General features: G+C 38.2%; 1 protein-coding gene across 15 annotated transcripts in view; it reads right to left on the bottom strand.

The window, feature by feature from the left end:
• The window catches only part of TENM3 (teneurin transmembrane protein 3), a 2581468-nt gene that overhangs the window by 1516919 nt on the left and 1041415 nt on the right, over positions 1 to 23134 (bottom strand). For 12 of the 15 annotated variants that reach the window (XM_085000902.1, XM_021076353.2, XM_021076363.2 and 9 more), the window contains one exon: positions 5002 to 5042. The gene's annotated coding sequence lies outside the window, so the exon portion shown is untranslated. Of the gene's footprint in view, positions 1 to 4997; positions 5043 to 23134 lie in introns of all 15 variants that reach the window. The other 3 variants (XM_021076354.2, XM_085000908.1, XM_085000916.1) reach the window with 1 other exon arrangement.

Below are 23134 nucleotides of genomic sequence, written 5' to 3'. Positions count from 1 at the left end.
TCTCAATGATTTTCAGTCTTATTGTGGACTTCACAAAGACTCACTATGTGTGGAATTTCAATCCCACTTTCCTTTATTTACAGTAATGCCTGATACTTAAGATAAGCCAAATATGGCTCTAACGCTTTCCTAAAAGAGCCTAACAATTGCCAGAGCTAATCATAAAATCGGGTAAAGTGATCCTGTGACCATGTATGACTTTTCTTTCAACTTCAATAGTCTTTGGTGTTATTTTGGAGGGTCCTTATTCAGCAGTCTTTTGCTTTTTGCATGGAAAGTCTTCTAACTTCAAGCTTACTCCCATGATTCTTTGCTGAGGAACTTGATCTCTTGGAAGAAAATGAAATCTTCATTTCTCCAAAGAAATTAAGAGGGATATCTTTTATTGCCAAATCTACCCTATACTAACTGTCTTACCTCTGGTTCTAGAGGAAGAATTTTCTCTTCTCCTTACCTATGACAGGGAGGGTTTCATTTCTACACTGTCTTTTGTCCAAGTCCTGATTCTCTCCAGCATCCCCTAACATCATTCATCTCTGCTCCTCACAATGTCTTTCTTCTGAGTACACAACATTCAAAGCTGTCTCACCCCTAAATAACAAATCAATACAAACAAGAAGAAAATGATTCCTTTGACATGGCTATCACCTTGCTTGGTCTCTACTTACTAAAGTCTTACTCATTTCTTGGCTTCCATCCTGCAACTTTATTCAAAGAACTGCTAACTTCAAGATCCACTGTCTTTGCTCAGTCCTAGCCAAGCTCTTCTTGACTGCAATGATAACTTTAATTTTTGAAATCTTCTTCTTTTATCCATTCTCATACCCCATCCTTTCCTGCATCTTCACTACATTCTCTCCTGTCCTCAGCAATTCCCTCTGCCTCTGCCTCTGCCTCCTCAGCCTGGCTTGCTGTCGCTGAGGTCTCCTCTTGGTCCTCCCCTCTGCTTCCATGAGGCATCTTCCCATGTGCCCTCCATTTCCTCCCAGAGCTCCAATACCACCCTCCTCTGATGACTCCCAGACCTGTCTCTCCAGCTCACCCACCCTCCCTCCCACCCTCCAGACCCATCCTCCCAACCACCCCCTGAATATTTCCACTGTGATGAAAACTTAAGATAACATGTCTCCAACTAGACCCAGTATACTGTTCCTAAGATGTGCCCCTACTCCTTTATTTTTGCTGATTAATGATATAATGTCTACATTCTTTGAGGCCAGGAAATTAGAATGTACATTCTCAACTTGTTTCTCCCCTTCACACAACAAATGAATCCCTAAATCCAAACAGCACCCTTGCTCCAATCACAAAAGGCTCTCTCAAACTTGCTGCATTTTTCTGCTGCTAATACCACACCGTTAATGGATGCCCAGATGATTGTTCATCTAGGAAATGGCAAGAGCTTTCTATCCTGTTCTTCTGGCTGGTCTCACGATAACCTGCCCTCCAAAAAGTCATCAGAGTTAACACCCTAAAAATAGAATTTTGAGTTTGGTCTTTGGGAAAAGACTGCCTAGGTTTGAATCCTGACTCAGCTACTGTCTTGCCATGGAGTGTTGGACAAATACGGTACCTACTCTGTGACTAGTTTCATTGGTAGAACAGACAACTAATAATAGTTAAGAAGATTAAATGAATCAACATATGTTAAGCACCTACAACTGGATCTGGCATTTAGCAAGTGATCAATAAATGTTACTTTATAATCCTGTACCATATTGTTCTTTCTTTATCTGAAAAGCTGTTATACTTCTTTTGATACCAAACAAAGATGCAACATCTCAGTGAATTTTACTGCAACCAGCCCTAAAAGGATAATCGGATCCTTATCTGGAGTCTTAAAGTATATGATTTCTTTCCTTAATCATAGACTATGACACAATATATACCACACCAAAGATCTGCTTCAGAAGAATATAAACTAGATCAGATTTGTATCAGTATTGCCAGCATGAATGAATGGCTATGTGGACACTTTTTTTTCTTCTTCTTCTTTTTTTTTTTTTTTTGGCTACACTTGTGGCATAAGGAAGCTCCCAAGCTATGGGTTGAGCAACAACCACTATAGAAGCAATGCCAGGTAGTTATGTTGTGAGTCACATGGGAAGTCCAGATATGTGAATACTTTGATGTGGGCCATTTTATCATAGCCCAAATTAAGTATTACTACATTTTTCTGAAGCATTTGTGATAGATATCAAACTATTAAAACCAGTTTAAGATTAAAGAAACAAATATCAAGTCCACATGTGGAAATACTCAGGTGTATTTAGAATGAATACCCATGCCTTCTCTAAATCTTTTGGAATTTATACTCTTAAGTATGGGCGATTCTAAAACTATTGTTAGAACACCAGCTGAACTACTAATGTAAATAAATTCTAATTGAGCACCTACTTTGTGAAAGGTGACACACTGTATTTTCCTTACAGTATAGAAAGTAAAATTGGATGAAAAACTGAGGACTAAACAAATTGTAATAAAGGCAATCTCTGATACAATAACTGTTTCAAGAATGTCCTCATACTTGAAGAATAGAAGGATAAATTAATTTGGAAGAGGGGTATCAGGTCATGTTTCATGAAAGGGTTTGATGTTTGCTGAAGGATTGAAGGATAAGATTTGAGGCAGAAGAGAGGAAAGTGGTATTCTAGACACAGGGAGTGACATATTAAGTATATATTAGTAAAACATTGTTTTCAATGTTTACACCCTACTAGTGGTCTGGAGAACAGAGCAGAGAAGAAATGCCAGAGGGTATGGTCACACCAGGGACATCAGTTTGGGACCAAGTGGGAATTACTATGACATCTACCAGGAGCATCTTTTCATATAAGTCTCCTCAGAGCTACCATACTTGGTGGCTGGAAGGAAGAGAATTCACAGAACTTTATCTGACATGATGCTCCCTAAATTTGGAGGAAGTATAGATTGTCTAACAGAAAACCATATTTGAGACGTTTTCAGGTTGTGCCCTAAAGCACTACATTGACAAGAGACAATTTCACTGAAGACAGAACAGGCTTTGATATTCAAGCATAGCATTCAAATAACACCCCACAGACTGAACGCAGGCAGGCATTAAAAACACAAACTCCTAACACAAAATGTTCACAGGGAGAGTTAGCACGACCCTCCGTGGGGCAGCTTCATTTGGCTGGTCTGGCAAATTCAGTCAGTGCTTCCAAGCAGTAAATTCATTAAAACCAGGAAATTGCTTAATTAGTTTAAAGTGACAAACCCTTCTAAAAATAAGTGTTTGAACTACATGGGTTCCCAATGAATTTATCACAATCAGAACTGTTACAGTACACCTATAATGACTAGAAAATTAATCCATGATAATAGCATTCCCAACTATATGTTTCTTAACTTACTTCTTCCTCACTTCTAAAAAAGAAACTACTTGCTTCAGAGTGTTCGTCTTTTCCCTGTCCTCTCTCCCAATGGTTGCATCATTTTTAAGAGTGGGTACACCTATTTCCACCCTACTTTGTTCTCTTCTCTCCTGCCCCCAAACGTCTGTAGATGTGACTGTGGATTATTACACAACAAGGGTGCTCTAGTGCATTTTAGAAACTCGACACATAGCCTAGTCTAACTGTGATAACATTACCCAAGCCCAATACGTTTTAATGTGTATAAAGATATACACATTTATGCTTCATTATGGGCTGTTTTGCCAGAAAAAAATCACACTTTATTCATCTATTAAATAAAGCTGTGTTATCCCGTAGACATTTATTTTACAAAATTAAAATGCACATGGACAATGAAATGACTAAATGTTATTACCACTCGTAAGGCCCTCTGGCCTCCCACACCTTTCAGAATCCTCCCCAACACTCTTTCCATTGAACCTGAAGTAGCAAACACAAGCCAATGAGATACAGATCCAAGTTGCTCCTGGCACACAAATAATGAGTGATACCAATCTAAAGGGAAGCAGACAAGAGTCTACTGAACGCTGAGATTAATGGAAACCTGGCATAAACATAATTAGTCTATTCAATCCAGTAATTCCCATCACATTTAGGAAACACAACTATCTCTTAGCAGACTCTTCACTGTTTTCTAGAATTTAAGATACCATTTCTACCTCCTTCCAGGATCACCAATGGGAAGGAGAACATGACCAAAGGAAAGGGTGGGAAGCTATATGGTTGGTATGACTTGCTTCTCTTTCACATCTTCAGAAATGGTTCCTGGGAACAGCTGCTGGCACAAAGGGTCTTTTCTGAAAGTGTCTCTTAGAAAACAGTTCTAAGTAGTAGCCACATCATCCAATGGTACAATATAAATGCCCAATTGATTATATCCAAATCATACTGATACACAGCTGGCACTTAAACCTTAAAGCAGTTTGCACTGAGTATTTAAGCACTGAGCTTTCCTCGGGGGCATGCACTGATAAACAGAAACCTCAATGATTCACTTGAACACTGTAGTTTTTGGTTTTGTTTTTGCTTTAAACATTCTTCAAATTGGGCTCTAAATTGTTAATTAAGTATGTGAATTAATCATTACCAAATCATAACATTGTTCCTTAAAAGGCATATATTATCCATGTAAATATCAAAGACAGTTTTTCTACAATCAGTATGATTTCAGTGAATACCAAGTAAATTAATGGTGATGGGCATGCAGATAAAAGAAGAAAATGTTTCTCAGTATTTGAAATTTTCTTACCTGAATTCATTTAGTATTTCATTTACAATAATAGCATTCATAATACATTATATTATTTATCTCGAGGTTCTTAAGAGTTGACTGTTATAAACTTTTAGAGGGTTACTTTCTTGACACTGATATTCAGAGAACATATGTATATACCAAATTCATAAAATCACCAAGAAAGTCTCAGCAAATATAAAGAATTGCTGAGGGAAAAAAAATATTCTTCTTACAATAATTTTCATGCTTTATGTAAAGAAGTAAAATATAAGCAATGAAACATTTTAGCAGTTCCCAATTTTAGGAAAAGGTCATATATTTACTTACAAGGAATCTAGCAGTCAAAAGAATGAAACGCCATCACCAGCCTGCAAATCAACAACAAAAAAACCTAAGACAATATTACTTCACTCAGGGTACTTAATTGAACAAGATAGGAAAAAAACATGATTATATAATTATGATTTAATAATAAAAATTTATAGCATTGGTCCTAGGAAATAATAATGATAATAATAATGTCAAAATCTTTCTTTCCAAAGATTAAACAAGGTCATACCATAAATCCATCATAAATCTATCCTATTTTTTTTAAGTGCTATTCTTCCACATACTATGCAGGTCAAGCTGTCAATTTGTTTACATGCATGCTAAGGAAAACAATCAGAAGATTAGCACAATAATTGAGAATAAAACAGTGGAATTGCATTCTGAATTAGCACCAGCAAATTTTCAGAAACTCAAGACCACAAGGAAAAAACGATTAGCTACGTCACTGAGGTTTTCCAATGAATTCACAAACCGTTGCATCTAGATATGAATACAAGCTAATCTACAGCCTCTAAACAACTGATGAAGCATTTGTAGATGGGTTGCAGTAAGCCACTGGGGTGTCACACTGATGTTAGCTCTGCTGTTTTGACACTCTACCCAGATGCTCCAATTTTGCTTCAGTGAACTGAGTTGAGTCTGAAAGCCTCAAAGCCTGGGTAAAAGAGTTATGGTGAAGGCAGGGTTAGAGCTGCAGTGAACCAGCATCACCTGCACTGATTTGCAGTTCTCAAGTTGGTGTGAAAACAGCATGGTGGTCTTGACTGGACACGTGTATGGCTAAAGGCAAAATGGAACACAGATGAATTCAAGAGTTTTTCTCTCTCTTGCTCTCACCATCCTTTCTTTTCTATACCATAATGGCTCAGTGTACAATACGCTGATGATAAAAGATATAAACTAGATGGAAGTATCTGTATTTTCACAGCAGATACTCTGCCAGGATGTTGTCTGGCAGGCATTTAAATGGGCCAGTGCTCATATATGTGCGTTAATAGCCTTAGGCTGACGTACATATATGATCATAAGATTTAACACTAAGTTTTGTGAAATTTCTTCTCTCTTACCCATGAGCATTACTATGAACAGGATGATCCACAAAGCACAACCACAGACTTTTAATCCAGGAGGAGTCCCCAACAATAAGATGAATTTCAGCTTGGACAGCAGCATTTGTGCAAGCTGAGCTGTCAGGATACTTGTCTGAATTAAATAATACAATTGCAAAGTTAACTAACAGAAGGAAGAGGCATGAAGAGGCAAAGAAAAGGTAGAAAACTCGTGTTTTCAGATGAGATCTGTGAGGAGGAGGAATGTCATCTGAGTGGGGAGACCAAAAACCCTCTCCAGTTAACAGAAGCCAAAGAAAAGACTGATTTAGAAAGAATAGGAGCATAACCACGGTGTTGAATAGCGCCTTCAACCCTGGGCCTGATTCTTGGAAATGCTGATCAGAAGGTGGGGCCAGTAACTCTGAGAGTGACACATGCCATCATTTCCTCTGAAACTGAGCTAGTCTTCACCTCTATTGAGAAGAGTCTACCTGACACAGTCTTGGAAGCCACGTTGAGTAGTAAAATCCAGGCAAGAGGGGAACTGAGAAGTCGGAGGGATATGTGAAAATGATAGAATTTCAAGAGACTGCTTCAAACAGCAACGGAAATGTGCCACTGATCAGACTCAAAAGCAATGTTCCAGTGGGAGGATAAGGCCATCGCCTCTCTCTACTGGATATAGCTCTGGAATTTTGCAGAGATGTCAATTAAAAAGCCCCTGAGAAAGGAAGAAGATAAACAGAAGAACTTGAAAGTATAGATCATCTGAAAGTATTACAAAAGTAAGGAAACGGTGCTGATTTAGTGACAGCCTGTTTTAACAAACATCAAGTAGAAAGTCAACATGTCCCAGTCGAATCATTTTTGATTCCAAAATTTTTGCCTGCACAAACGTAATAATGTTCTTCAACAGCAACCCAGTGAAAGACACAAGTGACAGGGGCAGGGCAATACTATTCACCCCCCCATCCCCCAAATCCTGGCGACTGACCTGAGGGAGGCAGGACAACAACCATGGTCCTCTAGGTTACCTGCTAGAACATATCATCAGCCCCTCTACCATCTGTCCTTGGGTTTCCTATTCCCACCAAGCATACTTCTGATTTCTCATCACACCTCTTCTTGTCCCTCTCTTTTACGGATGCCTCTGTTCCCTGCCTTCTATGGACATTTCTACCTGCCTGCCTACATGATCCGGCTGACCAGCCTTTTTAGAAGAAAGCCTCTTCTCACTGTATTCTATGTGTGCCAAAAGTTAGCGACCATCTCCTGATCTTGTTCATTCCTCTACTTTCTCATCCCAACCCTCTAATCAACCCCTTCTACCACACATGCATACAGACATACACCTCTTCTCCTCTGACCTGTTTGCTAAGCCATAAAGCAAGAGAGAGGTGAGATAGGTCCTGTGTAGTGACTCAACATAAATAAATCATTCTCAGCCAATCTGACAAATATATATATGTATATTCCTTGAGTCTTAATATTCCAGAATTGCACTTTAAATTTTTACTATGCTAGAATAAGGCCCTTGGAATTTAGCTTATCTAAGTTTATATTTTGTTCCAGAATTATCCTGCCTAACCTTTTGGCATGTAAAAATCAGTTCAGTGGGAACATTTATGAAATACAGAAAAGTGCACAATCTCTCTGAGGTCTGTTATTTTTCTCAATTGCTTAGATTGTTTCCATTTTTTTAAAAAAATTAACAGAACGGTATCTGGCAGCTGCCAAATATAGCTCTGACAAACAGGAAGACTTGACTGAAAGAACCTGGCACGTGGATCAAATATTGAATTCATCAGGGGCAACTGCATTACATTTAGATGGCGTGATGTTCTTATCAGCTTGACTCCCCACGTTAAGTGCCTATAACTACTCAGCTTTCATCTTCAACTTTAAGTTATCCTTCTCAGTGTCCTGTCTCCTAAGCTACCCCTTTCTACACTTGGCCTCCATGGCCCATCATTCACCAACCCTACTGTACCCATCTGGTGAATTTCTCATCCATTTATTCATTCACCTTTATGGACAGTTCTAAATTAGTCATGGGTGGAGTGTTAAAAAAGCATGTTCATACTTTCCTTTTTTATAATGAGCTTATAATAAAAGTGTGAATCCCAGCATGCTTTCTCATAAAAAGTTTTTAAAAAAGGAGTTCCCATCATGGCTCAGTGGTTAAGGAATCCAACTAGGAACCATGAGGTTGCAGGTTCAATCCCTGGCCTTGCTCAGTGGGTTAAGGATCTGACGTTGCTGTGAGTTGTGGTGTAGGTTGCAGACGGGGCTCGGATCCTGCGTTGCTGTGGCTCTGGAGTAGGCTTGGCAGCTACAGCTCCAATTAGACCCCTAGCCTGGGAACCTCCATATGCCGTGAGTGTGGCCCTAGAAAAGGCAAAAAGACATGAAAAAAAAAAAGTTAAAAAAAAATCGTAGAAGACTATGATTAAATTCCAAATGAATGATAGAGAGCTATGGATATTTAGAGAAAGTAGGGATCACTGTAATTTAAAGTAACTCATTTATTCATTTGATGCAAACTCTATAAGGCACTGTACTAAATGCTGGGAATGCTAAAGCTATTTTAAGAAAACGTCTAGACCACACACGGTTTTCAGCTGGAGGGAGACACATATAATGTTAGAGAGCACTGATTGCTGAGAGGAAAAAAGTAATGCAGGTGAAGGAAATAATAGCTGGGGAGAAGTTCCAATTTTGGATGAAATGGCTATGAAAGTTCTCATGGAGAAGGGAAAATCTGAGTAAAGATCTGTACAAAGTAAGAGAGTGAGTCACTGAATGTCTGGAAAAAGATCATAAAAGGATCTTGAGATGGGGCATGTCTGCAGTACTAAAAAAAACAAAACAAAAAAACACACCCCCCAAAAAAGCTAAAGGGTGAGTAACGGGGAGACTAGTAGAAGACATGAGTGGAAGAGTGTTGAGGCCAAGATCATGAAGGGACTTGTGGGCCATAGTAAGCATGCAGGCTTTTATTCAAAAGAAGATGTCTTTGGAGGGTTTTAAGTGGAAAAGTAATGTGACCTGCCCCCCATTTTGACAGGACCACTATAGGTGGTGAATTAAGAATAACCTGACATAGCAGAAGGAAGGATAGAGTCAAAAAGACCAATCAGAGGCTACTCTATGAGTCCAGGAAAGAGCTGATAGTGGCTTGATGAGATATTTTCAGATTTTGGAGGAAACTGGAATGTAGAACCTAAATATTTGACTGACAAGTGGGTATAGGAAGAGAGAAAAAGAGATATTCAGAAGGAAGGCAAAATTTCTGTCTTAAGCAATTAGAAATGCACAAAGGTAGAAATATCTTTTATGAAGCAGGGATGAAGATTTTCCAGTGTCAGCTTTCACCCACGTTAGGTTTATTAACTAGATATTCAGGTGAAGATGTCAAGTAGGCAGCTGGCCATACAAGTATGGATTGTAAAAGAGGCTTGGAATTGAAACATACATTTGGGAATCATCTGCGTTTAGAATCCATGTTACTGGATAAAATCAATGAGAGAGGGCATGTAGACTGAAAGAAAGAGAGATCCAGAAAATGAGCTGAGTGAGCATTTCAACAGCTGAAAGTGAAAAAGAGAAGAAGGTTGAATCAAAATCGTCCAAGAAAGGAGTTCCCACTGTGGCTCAGTGGTTAATGAACCTGACTAGTATACATGAGGATGCGGGGTCCATCTCTGGCCTTGCTCAGTGGGTTAAGGATCCGGTGTTGCTGTGAGCTGTGGTGTAGGCAGGCAGCTGCAGCTCCAATTCAACCCCTAGCCTGGGAACTTCTATATGCCATAGGTGTGACCCTAAAATGACAAAAAAGTAGGGGGGGGGCCCAAGAAATATCATTTGGAGAAACAGGAGGAACACTATGCCCCATGGAGTCCTGGAAGCCAAGTGAAGAAAGTATTTTAAAGAACATAGGCCTGCTATTGTATATGGAATGGATGGTCAACGGGCACCTGCTGTCCAGCCCAGGGAACTCTATTCAATATTCTGTGATAACCTATATGGGAAAAGTATCTGAAAATGAATGGATATGTGTATATGTATAACTCAATCATTTTTCAAACAGCAGAAATTATCACACTGTAAATCAACTATATTTCAATACAATGTTAAGAAATGATAAAAGTAAAATAAATGTTAAAAGAAGAACCACAAGGTACAGTCTCATTTTGCCTTTAGAACCTTTTGCCCTACCCAATCATCTGCTCTGGTCTTTTCCATTTCTTTGTGCCCTGCAAAATACCAGTGATTCACCACCATCTGCTTTTCTCTCGCTCTTCCAGGGAGGATCCACAGACAGGCAATGAGATCACACCTGGGTGTCAGACCACTAAATATGACCCAAGCTCAGCTATTACTAGGGTGTTATTTCTCTTTGCCCTAATTTCCTGATCATCAATATAGGTACAATATCAGTAACTACTCTGGCAAGGAATGAAAATGAAATCGCAATATAAAATTTAAAACATTGTCTACATGTAGCAATAATTATATAATACAAATACTTTTTCTTCTCTCTGCCTTGCTTCATTCAACCCAGTGAGGCTCACCTCTTATACTGAATCAATTCTATTCTTTTATTTTTCTAAAATCGTTAGAAAGACACTATTCAGGATCTGAATTCCATGTTATTCTATGTAAACTAATCTTTCTCTCCAACCACCTAATTTTATTGGTGAAGTTCTTGTGGCTAGGCACAACTCCTTGATGTGTCAGTTTTTCTGGAATGCCTCTGTGCTTTCTCATTTTATGTTACATATTTAGCATAAGGCACTAGAGGGGGATGATTCTTTCCTAAGAAGGATGATATCAATCCATAAATGTTCAGACCAGAGATGAGGGTTATGTTGCTAAGTTAATCTGGATGCAGGAACCGCCAAGCCTCCTGACTTGGCATGTTGGGAGCAGTGCCAGAGCAGACCCTCGCCTTGGGAGAAGCTGACAATTAGGAAGGAGTTAGCCACTGAGGCAGTAGCAACTGGGCATGACTGACAGAATAATGCTCTGGGCAGTTCTGGCCAGGAAGTAGGGTAAATGGTCTATTCTCAGGAGCGAGCCCAGCAGGGGAGGTCAAGATTGGGCAGGTGCATAAAGTGCTTCCAAGACCCATGGATTTATATGTGTCATGGGTTTGAGTATGCTTCACCCTAATGGACAGTGTCAGCTTTCTTCACAAGTCAGCATTGCTAGAAGCTGTAGTTACTTATTCTAGAGCAATGACATGGGAAAGAAGTTGGCCATGAGGCATTTACCATCTGCGTCCCTCTATTTACTACATCGTAATACATACTGTAACAACAGACAATGACAAAAATAGCAAAGCATTTGACCAACCATGTTCCTTTAATGCTTGTGTGTTTGTCTTACTATCTTAACCTGAAAGATGAGGTCCTTAGAATGTATTCTAATTGAATTACTATTTCTTATCAAGAGAAATAATACTTAGGAAAAAACATTAATAGACTGCTGTATTGCTGGTGGGGGGTTCCACTGCTATACCCAGGTGGAAAGAACAGTATGCAGAGCTATTTCAGACTTGGGGCAGATCATTTGATCTGAGGCATGCTTTTTTTTTCTTTATTAATGACCTGCAAATGAATTTTATACATACAACCTAAGAGGGATTTTGTGAAGTTTATCAAGGTAATATTTATAAACTTCCCTAAAATCCCTAGCTGAAAGGGAAAATGTCATGTAATATTACTTGTCTAAAAATGAGACCTTTTGTAAGCCTTAATTATAATTTTAAATTCCCTTATATTAAGGGATGTGAATCAATCAAATATAATGAGCAATGACTGTTTGCACATCATAAGTTCTTTAAGGCCAAGAAGTGAGTCACTTATTTCTTTTTTTTTTTTCTTCCACAGCATAGACCCTTAAAACTCTTGCTATTGATGATGATAGTAGTACTATTACTAGTTAGTTAGTAGTAGTAGTAATAACTGTCAGATCATGGAGTACAGCATCATTGTTCTGGGAATTATTAAGCAAGGAGGTGTCATTCATAGCTTACTGATTGGGCTCAAGCACAGGTCAGCATCCAAAATAAGTTAGCATTAAACCTGGCTACAGTCAAAGAAGCCAGGACCCAAAGCAAGGGCACAGACAGAAAGAAAAGAAGAGATGTAGATATAGATATAGATATAGATATAGATATAGATATAGATATAGATATAGATAGTGTATTAATTATATGTATGTATATACATATATATACACATATTTATGCACACACACATATATAATCTCACATTTCCTTTCATCACTGGACACTTTGTTTCCATGTTGTCTTAGGTATTATGAATAATTCTTCCAGGAGCTTTGGGAGTTCAGATATCTTTTCGAGATGGTGATTTCATTTCCTTTGGATATATACCCAAAAATGGGATCGCTGGATCATGTGGAAGTTCTATTTTTAATTTTGAGGAAACACCATACTGATTTCCATAGCAGCTGGACCACTATTACTCCCACTAACAGCACACAAAGTTCCCTTTTCTTTATATCCTTGCCAGCACTTTTTCTTTTCTTTTTATAGTAGCCATTCTAACTAGTGTGAGGTGATATCTCAGCGTGATTTGGATTTGCATTTCCCTGATGATGATATGTTTAGTACTGAGTTGCATGAGTTATTTAGGTATTTTAAATATTCACCCATATCTCATATATACTTGGCAAAATTTTTCTCCTATTCTATAGGCTGTCTCTTCTTTCTGCTGATTGTTTCTTTTACTATGCAGAAATTTCCAACATTTAGATTGTATTGTAGTAGACATACAATTTGCTGTCCATACCAAGACACTTTTAATAGTGCAAAGGGGCATGGGTATCAGTTTGCCAGGACCATAGGCATACTTTTCCTGGGTCCAACAGTTAAGTCTGGTTACCCAAATTACATGCCCTTAGATGGTGAGGGGGTGTGCCTTTTGCTACTGTCTTCTATGTTTAATGAAAGTGGATTTTACTTATGGTCCTGAATACTTCTTTCTAAATGGGTTTTATAATAATTGAATTGCTCTTTCACTGCACTAAGGATCTTACCATTTAACGGAATTGTATGGTGATTCCTATTGCAAATTGGATAATGGTAAGTAATTCTCCTCATCCTTGATTTCTGTTTTGTAAGCATTGAGCAGGTTGAAATTACTTAGCTCTCAGTATACCTATGTAATAATTAGTGCCTGATATCTCCACAAAGATATATTAACTAATTTCCTAGCAATTTATCTGAAGTCATTCTCTTCTCTTTTCTTTCCCTCAAATCTCACATCCAATCCATCAGCAAATCCAGTTGGGCATTCCTTTAATGTATCCTGAATCTGACTCCTCCTCATCACCTAAAAGCAAGGGGCCATTATCTCTCACCTGGTATACTCCAAAAGTGTATATCCTGCAGACCATTCTTCAGAAAGCATTTTAATCACAGATCACATCAACATTCATACTTGAAACCATCACAATTAGAGTAATATTAAAAGTTATTGCTGTTGTTTGCAAGATTTGACCGGACCTGACCCTGGCTGCATTCCTTTGAAACTTACATTTCCCTCCAGAATAGTCAAACCACAGTCAATTCAGGGTGAAGCTGGCGCTATGAGCAAGCACCAGCCTTGGTGCCCTTGTGCTCCATCACACCCCCTATGTTTGCATAGCTCACACTTTTGGCTTTGCTTATTTCTCTGGTCAAATATCACCTCTTCTGAGAGCCCACTTCAAATCATTCTTTCTTAAAGTTCAATCTCTCCTTTCTTTTCCTGTTTTATTTTTCTTCATAGCACTTATTCACTTTCAAGCATTTGTTTATTCACTATGTGCATCTGTTCATTTTCTGTTTTTCTAAACAGGCCACAAATTCCATCAAGGTAGGAAGTTCTTTTCCTACTATATATGAGTCATTTACATAAATTCTGGGTAATCCCTATTTATTGGAGGAATACACAAATAAATAAATATGTAGAAGGGTGTACATATTAGACCAAATCTCAGGTTGAAGAATTCAAAAGCAAAATCTAGCATTAAAATCTCTTCCTGGAGTTTCTCGTTGAGGCTCAGTGGTAATGAGCCTGACTAGTATCCACGAGAATTCTGGTTCAATCCCTGGCCTCGCTTAGTGGATTAAGGATCCAGCATTGCTGTGGCTGTGGTGTAGGCCAGGAGCTGTAGCTCCAATTTGACCTCTAGCTTGAAAACTTCTATATGCCACAAGTATGGCCTTAAAAAAAAAAAAAAAAAAACCAAACTTCCTCATTGTCTAAAAGAATGAATGGGGAAAAGGTGAAAAAAAGAACAAACAAGTAGGTAAAGTATTAAGCCAGTGAAAGCTGAAGACTGAAGGGGAGAAAGAACAGACTATTTATCTCATTTTAGTGTAAAGTTTTAAAGAATCTGAGAATGTTTTCATTGAATGCATTGTTCTTTGTAAAAAAGTAGAAATCCCTGTTTTTCAACTCTGATTAAAAGACGGGCTTTCTGCCATGCCCTAAAGATCACCAGATGAGTTCTTTTCTGGCTAATGGAAGGCAAGGCGTTCCCTAAGTGGGGGCCTCCGCTTCCCTATAGATGGGGGTGGGAGATACTGGCAGCAGAACCCCAGCTGATCCCAATTGCCCTGAAGTTGCCCAGGGAGGAAGGCTGATCTCCAAGCAGCAGCGAAGGCCCAGCCATTTAGTGCTTTATAGACCACAGATGATTGCGCTCAGAAGCAGAGAGGTAGGCAGTGCCCTGATAGAAGCAGCTCCCTGTAGCTCAATCCACATTGAAGCCAAATGACCCCCAGATTCTGCCCTCGTTGCCACTTCTGGATTCCTTCCAAAGCAGAGCAAGCTGCTTCACCCAGCAATGGTGCAGAGTTGCACAAAACCCAGCGTCACTTCCTAAGTTAGAAGTGTACTTGGTTCAAGACTAGTCTTTTGTTGGGAATCATGGAGTTTTATACCATTTAAAAATTATTTTTAATCACGATGCCTCCCTGCCAAACAGTAAGGTTATTAATAAGGCTGTAAATCTTCCAAAGAAATGTTGACAATCTTGTTTTTTGGGAAAAAAAAAAAAAAGCTGAAAAAACTAGCCAGAAATGTGGTTGCTAATGTTCAAATAGAGCTTTCGCTTTCAAAAGAACTTTGCAGTTTTTACTAAGAACTCTGGTGAAGTTTCCTTTCTCAAATTTCCAAAGATACATCATAATTTGCTAATAAGAGATTTTTATACCTTGCCTATTTTTTTAATCTCTACTATTCTACATGTTAATGAATACCACATGGTGCTGTGGTAGTGGAATCTGAATAGAACAGTTCATAAAAAGTGAATCACTTCCCCTTTAATCTTGAAAAAGCAAAAAAAAAAAAAAATGTGCGCTTCAAAAATGGGTAGACAATCAGGGTCTGTTATCATTCAAATTTGATGACCTGTTTGTCCTATATGAAAATATTAGGCTCTCAATGTTGCCACGATATATTCCACATGTCTTATATTTTCCGTTATGAGCTGATTCTATTTATATTATTATCCTTGGTCTTCATGATAGCCTTGGGATTCTCATCCTCAGGAGGCTATTGAGAGTTTAAGTCATTTGGCTAGAGACATAAAATGAGTGGTAAAATTGGGACTGGGTTGCAAGTTATCTGCCAAGCCTTTCCACTGTTCCATGTTACCTTCTTACCACTGTTCACGTGGCTCTGTGCCGTTTTCACCAGCACTTCTGTATGCACGTTTCCTATATTAGAGTGGTTGTGTCACGTAGTCACAGCTTGATGATATAATTCATTTAAAAAATGGGCTCAAATCCCAATGTCAGAACACAGTGACATTAAACTGTCCAAAGATACATAATGTCAAGAGTCTTTTAAAAAATTCTGAACTGCTAAGAATATCTCTAAGCATATAAGTGCCTGTCTCTAAAATTATTCACAAAATCAAACATCTTATTAAGGCATGAGGGTTAGATTACTTTCAACACAGTTCTATACACCTGAACTTCTAATCGCAACAAAGATTCAGATGCCTTAAGCAAGTGCCTTCTTACTTTGTGTGTGATGCCTAGATGTATCGACATGACATTAGGTATGTGAATTTTCTAGATGCACTGATATAGAGAATGCTATTCTAGAGCTGTGTTGTGCAGTAAGAGATTCAGAACCATACATAGCTAGTGAGCACTTGAAATGTGGCTGGTCTGAAATGTGATGAGCTATGAATATAAAACGTACACCAGATTTGAAGACTTCATAAAATAGAAGAATGTAAAAGATCTCATCAATCACTTTTTTTCTGCTTTTTTAGGGCTATACCTGTGGCATTTGGAAGTTCTCAGGGCAGGGATCGAATCAGAGCTGTAGCTGCCAGCCTATACCATAGCCATAGCAACACAGTATCTGAGCTGCATCTGGGACCCACATAGCAGCTCACAGCAATGCCGGATTGTTAACCCACTGAGCAAGGCCAGGGATTGAACCCTCATCCTCATGGATACCAGTTGGATTCGAAACCCGGTGAGCCACAACAGGAACTCCCGCATTAATCACTTCTATATTGATTACAAATTGAAATAATACCTTAGATGTCTTTAGTCATAGGTATTACTAAAATTAATTTCACTTTCTTGTTTTTCAAAACATGGCTATGAGAAAATGAAAAGCTACACATGTGACTTACAGTATATTTCTACAGGACCATGATGGTCTAGAGAATAGTGAAGATACCTAAGACACAATTTTTGTCCTTGCTCAAGGATGAGATGAGATTTATGCAGGTGAAACAGAGGTGGGGGGATATATCTCTTTAAGTAACAAGGAACTGTTAAAAGAAAATAGAGTTTACAAGAAAGTTCAAAGAGGAAAATTGGTGTGGTCTACAATACCTGGGGAAAATCTGATGTTAAGTGTTGCAAGAGAGGCTTTGGCTGGGCTTAGTGAGGCAAATGGATGTACAATGTCACTGTCAGTGCCCATTGAAGGGAAGAGAAAAATTAAAAGATGGCAAAAGGACAATGAAAACTCTGACTTCTCCTTGAGCACAGCAAAAAAAAAAAATTACTAATAAGAAAGGAGATATAGGATTTTTTTTCCGATTTTCTCTTAAAATTTCTATTAATCAAATGTTGGCAAATCAAATCTATAACATTTTAGGAAGCCATGTGACACGTGCTTTTTTATTCCTTAAAAGAAATAACGTTTGCTAGTCACAACTGGAGTTCTGTCTTGTTCTCTCTTCTGAATTCAACTTGCCCCTTTATTTCTACAAAATCACCCGTTCTGAAAGAGCTTTGCAAATCATTACGAGCTCTCAGTGTGATATGCCTCATTGCTCTACGCATTTGTCAAAATTTCTGCAAGTAGAGAGATAACCTAAGGACATAAAAATTAACACATGTAAATTAATCACTGATTCTAGGTTTGGCTATGAAATCAATAAAAGAAAGAAGTCAATTTTTTAAACTTAAATTAAAAAAGACATACCCAGAAGAGGTGTGACTGATAATCTGGCTTGTTTCAATAAGAACATGTGCTGAAACCATATGTCAAAGAGAACACCAGAAACATAATCCATGAGAAATGTTTTGTTTTTAAATCTGAAATCAAAATGGTAGAGTGAAAGTGATGTTTTATCCTACTCTGAGAGAGTCATCTCATTTGTATGAAACGCCGAAATAACGAAGTTGTTTCTGGGTTATTGGCCTCTTAATCTTGTATATTAATTCAGGTAATGCTCCACCACCACTATCTTCTATTTAATTATTTTTATTTATGTACCATTAAGCTCCATTTTCATTACTCTTGGAGTACAAAAAAAGGACAAAGCCAGGGCATTTGGGCAGTGCCATCGTCTTATTTACAATCCTCAGAAGACCCTTTTCTTGGTGGAGAATACAAATGACAGTCTTTGACATTCTTTAAAAGCAGTTTTTTACTTCTTTAATTAGGAGTTTCAGGCAGGACTTTCAGTTTGAATCCTTAACATTTTCAGACACTCCTGCCTCCCTTCTCAGCTGCTTCTTCCTAAGTTGGTGCTGAATACATTCCTGATTTGCAAGAAAGCTGCTTTCAGGCCCTCTCATATTCCGCTATAATCCCTTGGTAATTACAAAGTCTCTCTCTGCAACAATAGGAGAATCCAGGAGGGATTCGGAGGTAGGCCTCACATGTTAAAATTGTACTTGGACATCTAGGCTGAATTTGCCTCCCAAGGGCCTGAAACTTAGAAAACAGTCCTGTTAGAAATGCAAAAAACATTGGAGCTCACAGGTTACAATGACAATAACTCTGTGTCAGTGGAAAACCCTGGTTAAATAAAGTAGGGCAGACCAACTTTCAACGAACTATTTCAATGAATAGTGGATAAATTCTAAGCATAGAAGGCTCAGTCCTAGGATAGCAAATTCCAAATTACCTAACACTTCACAGATAACAATTTCTCACCCTAACATGTTTCAAACCCTGGGGAATTTGTACACATCTTTCCTTGCTTTGCTTTTCCTATAATTATTTGTACATCTTTCCTCTTTCCTCTCTTTTTCCTTTCAGTTACTTAGGTAAAAACCACATTAGAAATTCTTCAATGCTATGAACTCAAGAACCTCAAAATAGGATTTGCATAGTTATATTTGGCTATGTGTAATTTATCTTAATTACTAAGCATGAGTAATTGGTCATAATTATTGCTTTAAGTTAGAGTTTTATATCATACTTTTCATTTTTTGGTCATTTACTAAACGAAGTATACAGTTCACAGAACTGCATTACATGGAAATTTGTGGAATTTTTAAAGTACTTATTCATCAAAATAATGTAAAATGCCTTTACCTCGTTTTGTTCTAATGGCATATACATCCTATATTTTCGGGTGTTATCTTAGACATCTATGATTGGGATATAATATGTAGATAGCAAAAAACATATGGCTATTGCTCTATTACCCTAAGGTTAAATTTAAATTGGTTCAGTAATGTTATAAAGGAATTGTCCAAATCTAGAGAGCAGAAAGACAATAATCCTAATAAGAACACTGAACAGCATGGACACAGATAAGGGGTCACGGAACTAGATCTCATTGGGTCATTTGTATCGCCAGAATTTCCAGGGTACCACAGCAGATTTTTTTTAAGGAATCACAAAATAGACTGCAGGATGGATGCTACAAGTCCTAGGTTAATGATCCTCTGGCATTTATCTAGATTCAAGTTTCTAAATTAAAAGAGATCTAGGTATGGCCTCTATATGAAGGGGGAGAAAGGAAAAGCCAAGTGACATCCCTTTAAACAGCTATTCCACTTTCACCAGATGTGAAGAAAATGATATAGGAGTAAATCTCAGGGAAGCAAAGAGCTGGAGAAAGAGTAGAAAGCCACGATTAAGCTTGGAGAAACAGAATATAAATAGCAAAGAAAAATGTTTCACTCTGAGCATTTATATACTCAACCCAATGGGCTTTTTAATAAACCATTCAAGAGGGGGAAACTGTACAAAAATATGTTTCCATTGGCAAAAGCTTATTAAACCTCCTAAAGCAACTTTTTTGCTTTACCCCCTGCTTCCAAAGTACTCAGCTCAATCCTATAAATTGGTTGAGGTGCAGAAAAAAATCAGCTCCTTAGGTCCTGGTAAACATTTCACTTTTATTTTTAGAAAAAAAGAGATTATATTTCAAAAACTGCAGGTGTGAGGAAACTAATATTGAAAGTCTCCTGTGAACTGTTTTACACCTTACCCCATCAGAGTGCCCTTGGAATAAAACAAATTGGATGAAAAACACAAACCTTGTAGCTTCAGATACTCAAAAGCTTATTACAGCTGAAAATGAGTAAAATATTACAGCCACCAAGCCTATTACAATAGAGGATAGATCTACTTTGTGCTCAAATGTAAAAGTAACCCCATTATAGCCTCTGGGAGCAAGCCAACTTGTGCTCTCGTCTTCTATATGGGCTTGCATTTAACCTACACTTTAAGATAGAGCCTCAGTTTTCAGTTTAAATTACTGGTTAGAAGAGAACAATGAAAGTGTTTACTTGCAAGAAAAAAAATCTTCTGTAAGGAAGAAGACTTAATTTTATTCAATGTTTCTTTTTTTTTTTCATTTTTAGGGCCGCACCTGCAGCATATGGAAATTCCCAGGCTAGGGGTCAAATCAGAGCTGTAGCTGCCGGCCTGCAGCCTACACCACAGCCATAGTAAAACAGAATCTGAGCCACGTATGCGGCCTACACCACAATTCACGGCAACGCTGGATCCTTAATCCACTGAGCAAGGCCAGGGATTGAACCCACATCCTCATGGATACTAGATGGTTCCTTTCCACTCTGCCACAACAGGAACTCCCAATATTTCTATTCATATGTAAAGATCACAATACCTTCCAAAATGGCATTGAATTTTAGTTTAGACATTTAACACTACTTTTTTTTTTTTTTTTTTTTGCCATGCTCGTGGCATGTGGCATTTCCTGGGGCCAGGGATTTAACCCGCACCATGGCAGTGTCCCAAGCCATAGCTGTGATAACGCTGGATTCTTAAGCTGCTAAGCCACCAGGGAATTCCCCATTCACTAATATTCTTACATTTAGCACTCCCCAAACAGGCACTGAGATCTTCTCTCAGTTTACCAGAAGTACAAAACACACCTCCAGTACAAGATTTCATGGGGAACTTGTGTTAAAAACAACCTATTTTCAGATTAACTAAAAGGTAAAAAGTGATTGAAATCTATGCACAGATATGGATTTGGGTATTTAGGACAAGATAGGTTCCTGGCTGAAAATACAACCTTACAATCCTTTTTCTAACTTCTCTCTCTCTCTCTTTTTTTTTTTTTTTTTTTGGTCTTTTTAGGGCTGCACTCACAGCATATGGAGATTCCCAGGCTAGGGGCTGAATCAGAGCTGTAGCTGCTGGTCTGCACCACAGCCACAGCAACACCGGATCCAAGTTGTGTCTGGGACCTACACCATAGCTCATGGCAATGCTGGGTCCTTAACCCACTGAGCAAGGCCAGGGATTGAACCCACGTCTTCATGGATACTAGTCAGGTTCATGAAACGATGAGCTATGACGGGAACTCCCTCCTTTTTCTAACTTGTATAGAGAAGTCATCTCTGACTCCACAAGGAGAATTTCCATATTGCAAAAAGAAATGTCATCCTTTGATACATTTCCTACACACACACACATCACACACACACACACACACACAGAGGCTTTGCCAAATAAGAGATTAAATCATTTGCTGCTCTGCTTTGTTCAGCTTTGTGGTGGCTGCTATGAGGAAAATAAAAGTAGTAAAGAACCACCTTCAAAATTAGACCTTAAAGAGGAAGGCCTGGAGTTCCCTGGTGGCCTAGCGGGTTAAGGATCCAGTGTTGTCACTGCTGTGGCATAGATTCAATCCTTGCCCTTGGGAACTTCCTTGTGCTGTGGGTGTGGCCAAGAAAAAAAAGGTCCAAGTTGTGGTGCCTCTCTTTGTCCTTGCTTTCCATTATGAGCATTTTCCTTCCTTCTTGAGTTCTTCTGGAATTTAAGTTTGTTATTAAGTCTTCTCTAAATATATTCCAATATCAAAGTAATATTGATTCTTTCAGTCTCCTTTATAAAGTTTATTTTCCATAATTTAGTTTTTTTAGGATATTTTCTTTCTGAGCTCTTTCAAGGTTTTCAAACTATTTTTTCACATGAACATAAGCTCAGCCTGTGGACTAAGAGTGGAAATAATTTTCTCCTTGTGGCATGCTATATCCTGCATGTTACTAATGAATGTTGAAATTGCAAGTAAATTCCAAATGTTTCATGTTGAGATGAAGAAACGAATACTTAAAGGGGCTAAGTGATGTCCCTAAAGCTGTTGAGAGAGCTGAGAATAAAATAAATATTTTTTGAATCCCAGGCCATATTTTTTTGCTGCATGATACCTCCATGTATGGTAACATTTCAAATAAATGCAGCATATAATTTTTTATCATTGGGCAATTTGTTTATGAAACTATATTTCCATTAAGCAGATATTCTTTCCATGTGCTGGGGTAGAAGTGATGTGTCTTCTGTTAAGGTATTTTTCTAATGCAGTTAAAGCCATTTTTCAGGTATATTTGTAAGAGACCACAAAAAAAATAGACCTTTTCAACTAACATTTTATGAAAACCAGAAGGAACATAGAATTATAATCACCATGCATAACTTCTTACAGATTTTAGTCAATTAACATCATCTACAGACTTGCTTATTACTACTCAACCTTGCCCACATAATTGACTAAGTCATTAAGGGTCCAGGAGTTTCACCTTGTATAGTACAGTCTCCTGCGATAATGGAAACATTTTGGTCTCTTTGACTCTTCCACCACTCCCTAATAAAAGAAGTTGTTTGTATAACAGTGTGCTTTTGCCTATTTATTTTAAAATTTTCTCATTATTATTTACTTGTGTCAAGTTAGATTTACTCCTAGGAATTGAGAAATAGGAAAGTGACTGGGAAGGTGAGGGAAGCTATATCTGCATTGATATGGATCTCAGGGGAAAGGCTTGGGCTTGGAAGAACAAGCTGACCATGTCAAAATCAAAATCAGAGATTTGCATCTCCGTGTCTCAGCAGAGACTTCAAGTAGAATTGGGAGATGGAGCTAGGAGCCAAGGAGTTGAAAATCAATGTAAGCATGGCTTGTTTACTGCAAAGAGAAGGGTATCTGGGACAAAAGAAACTGTGGTGAGTCTTCCCCTATGTTCCTGAGTCAGGCTGGTGGGGTATTGGGTCCATTTAAAGACTCTGAGTGGGCCACTGGGGAAACAAACATGAATAAGACTGGTGACTACTGAGTGGTCAAGGAAAGAACACAAGGAGAGAAAGTTGACAACGGATAACTGTGGTCACTGAACTAACTGTGAGTAGAATCAGTACAAGAGTATAGGCATAAAGAAGAAAAGTGGAAAATGCTGCCGGGGGTCTATATTAGTTTCCTATTGCTGCTATAAGAAATTAATGCAAGCAGATAGGTTAGAGGTCCCTGGAGAGAGAGAATCAGGAAAGTCTTTATTGATATAAGAGAACCCATTTTTAGCCTACGTTATTTTA

The sequence above is a fragment of the Sus scrofa genome, chromosome 15 (assembly GCF_054392235.1).
Source record: "Sus scrofa isolate SSC_HxYL_T2T_F1_AM1 chromosome 15, Sscrofa_HxYL_maternal_Yorkshire_Landrace_v2.0, whole genome shotgun sequence".
NCBI lineage: Eukaryota > Metazoa > Chordata > Mammalia > Artiodactyla > Suidae > Sus > Sus scrofa.
This window is presented reverse-complemented; position numbering and strand designations above follow the sequence as displayed.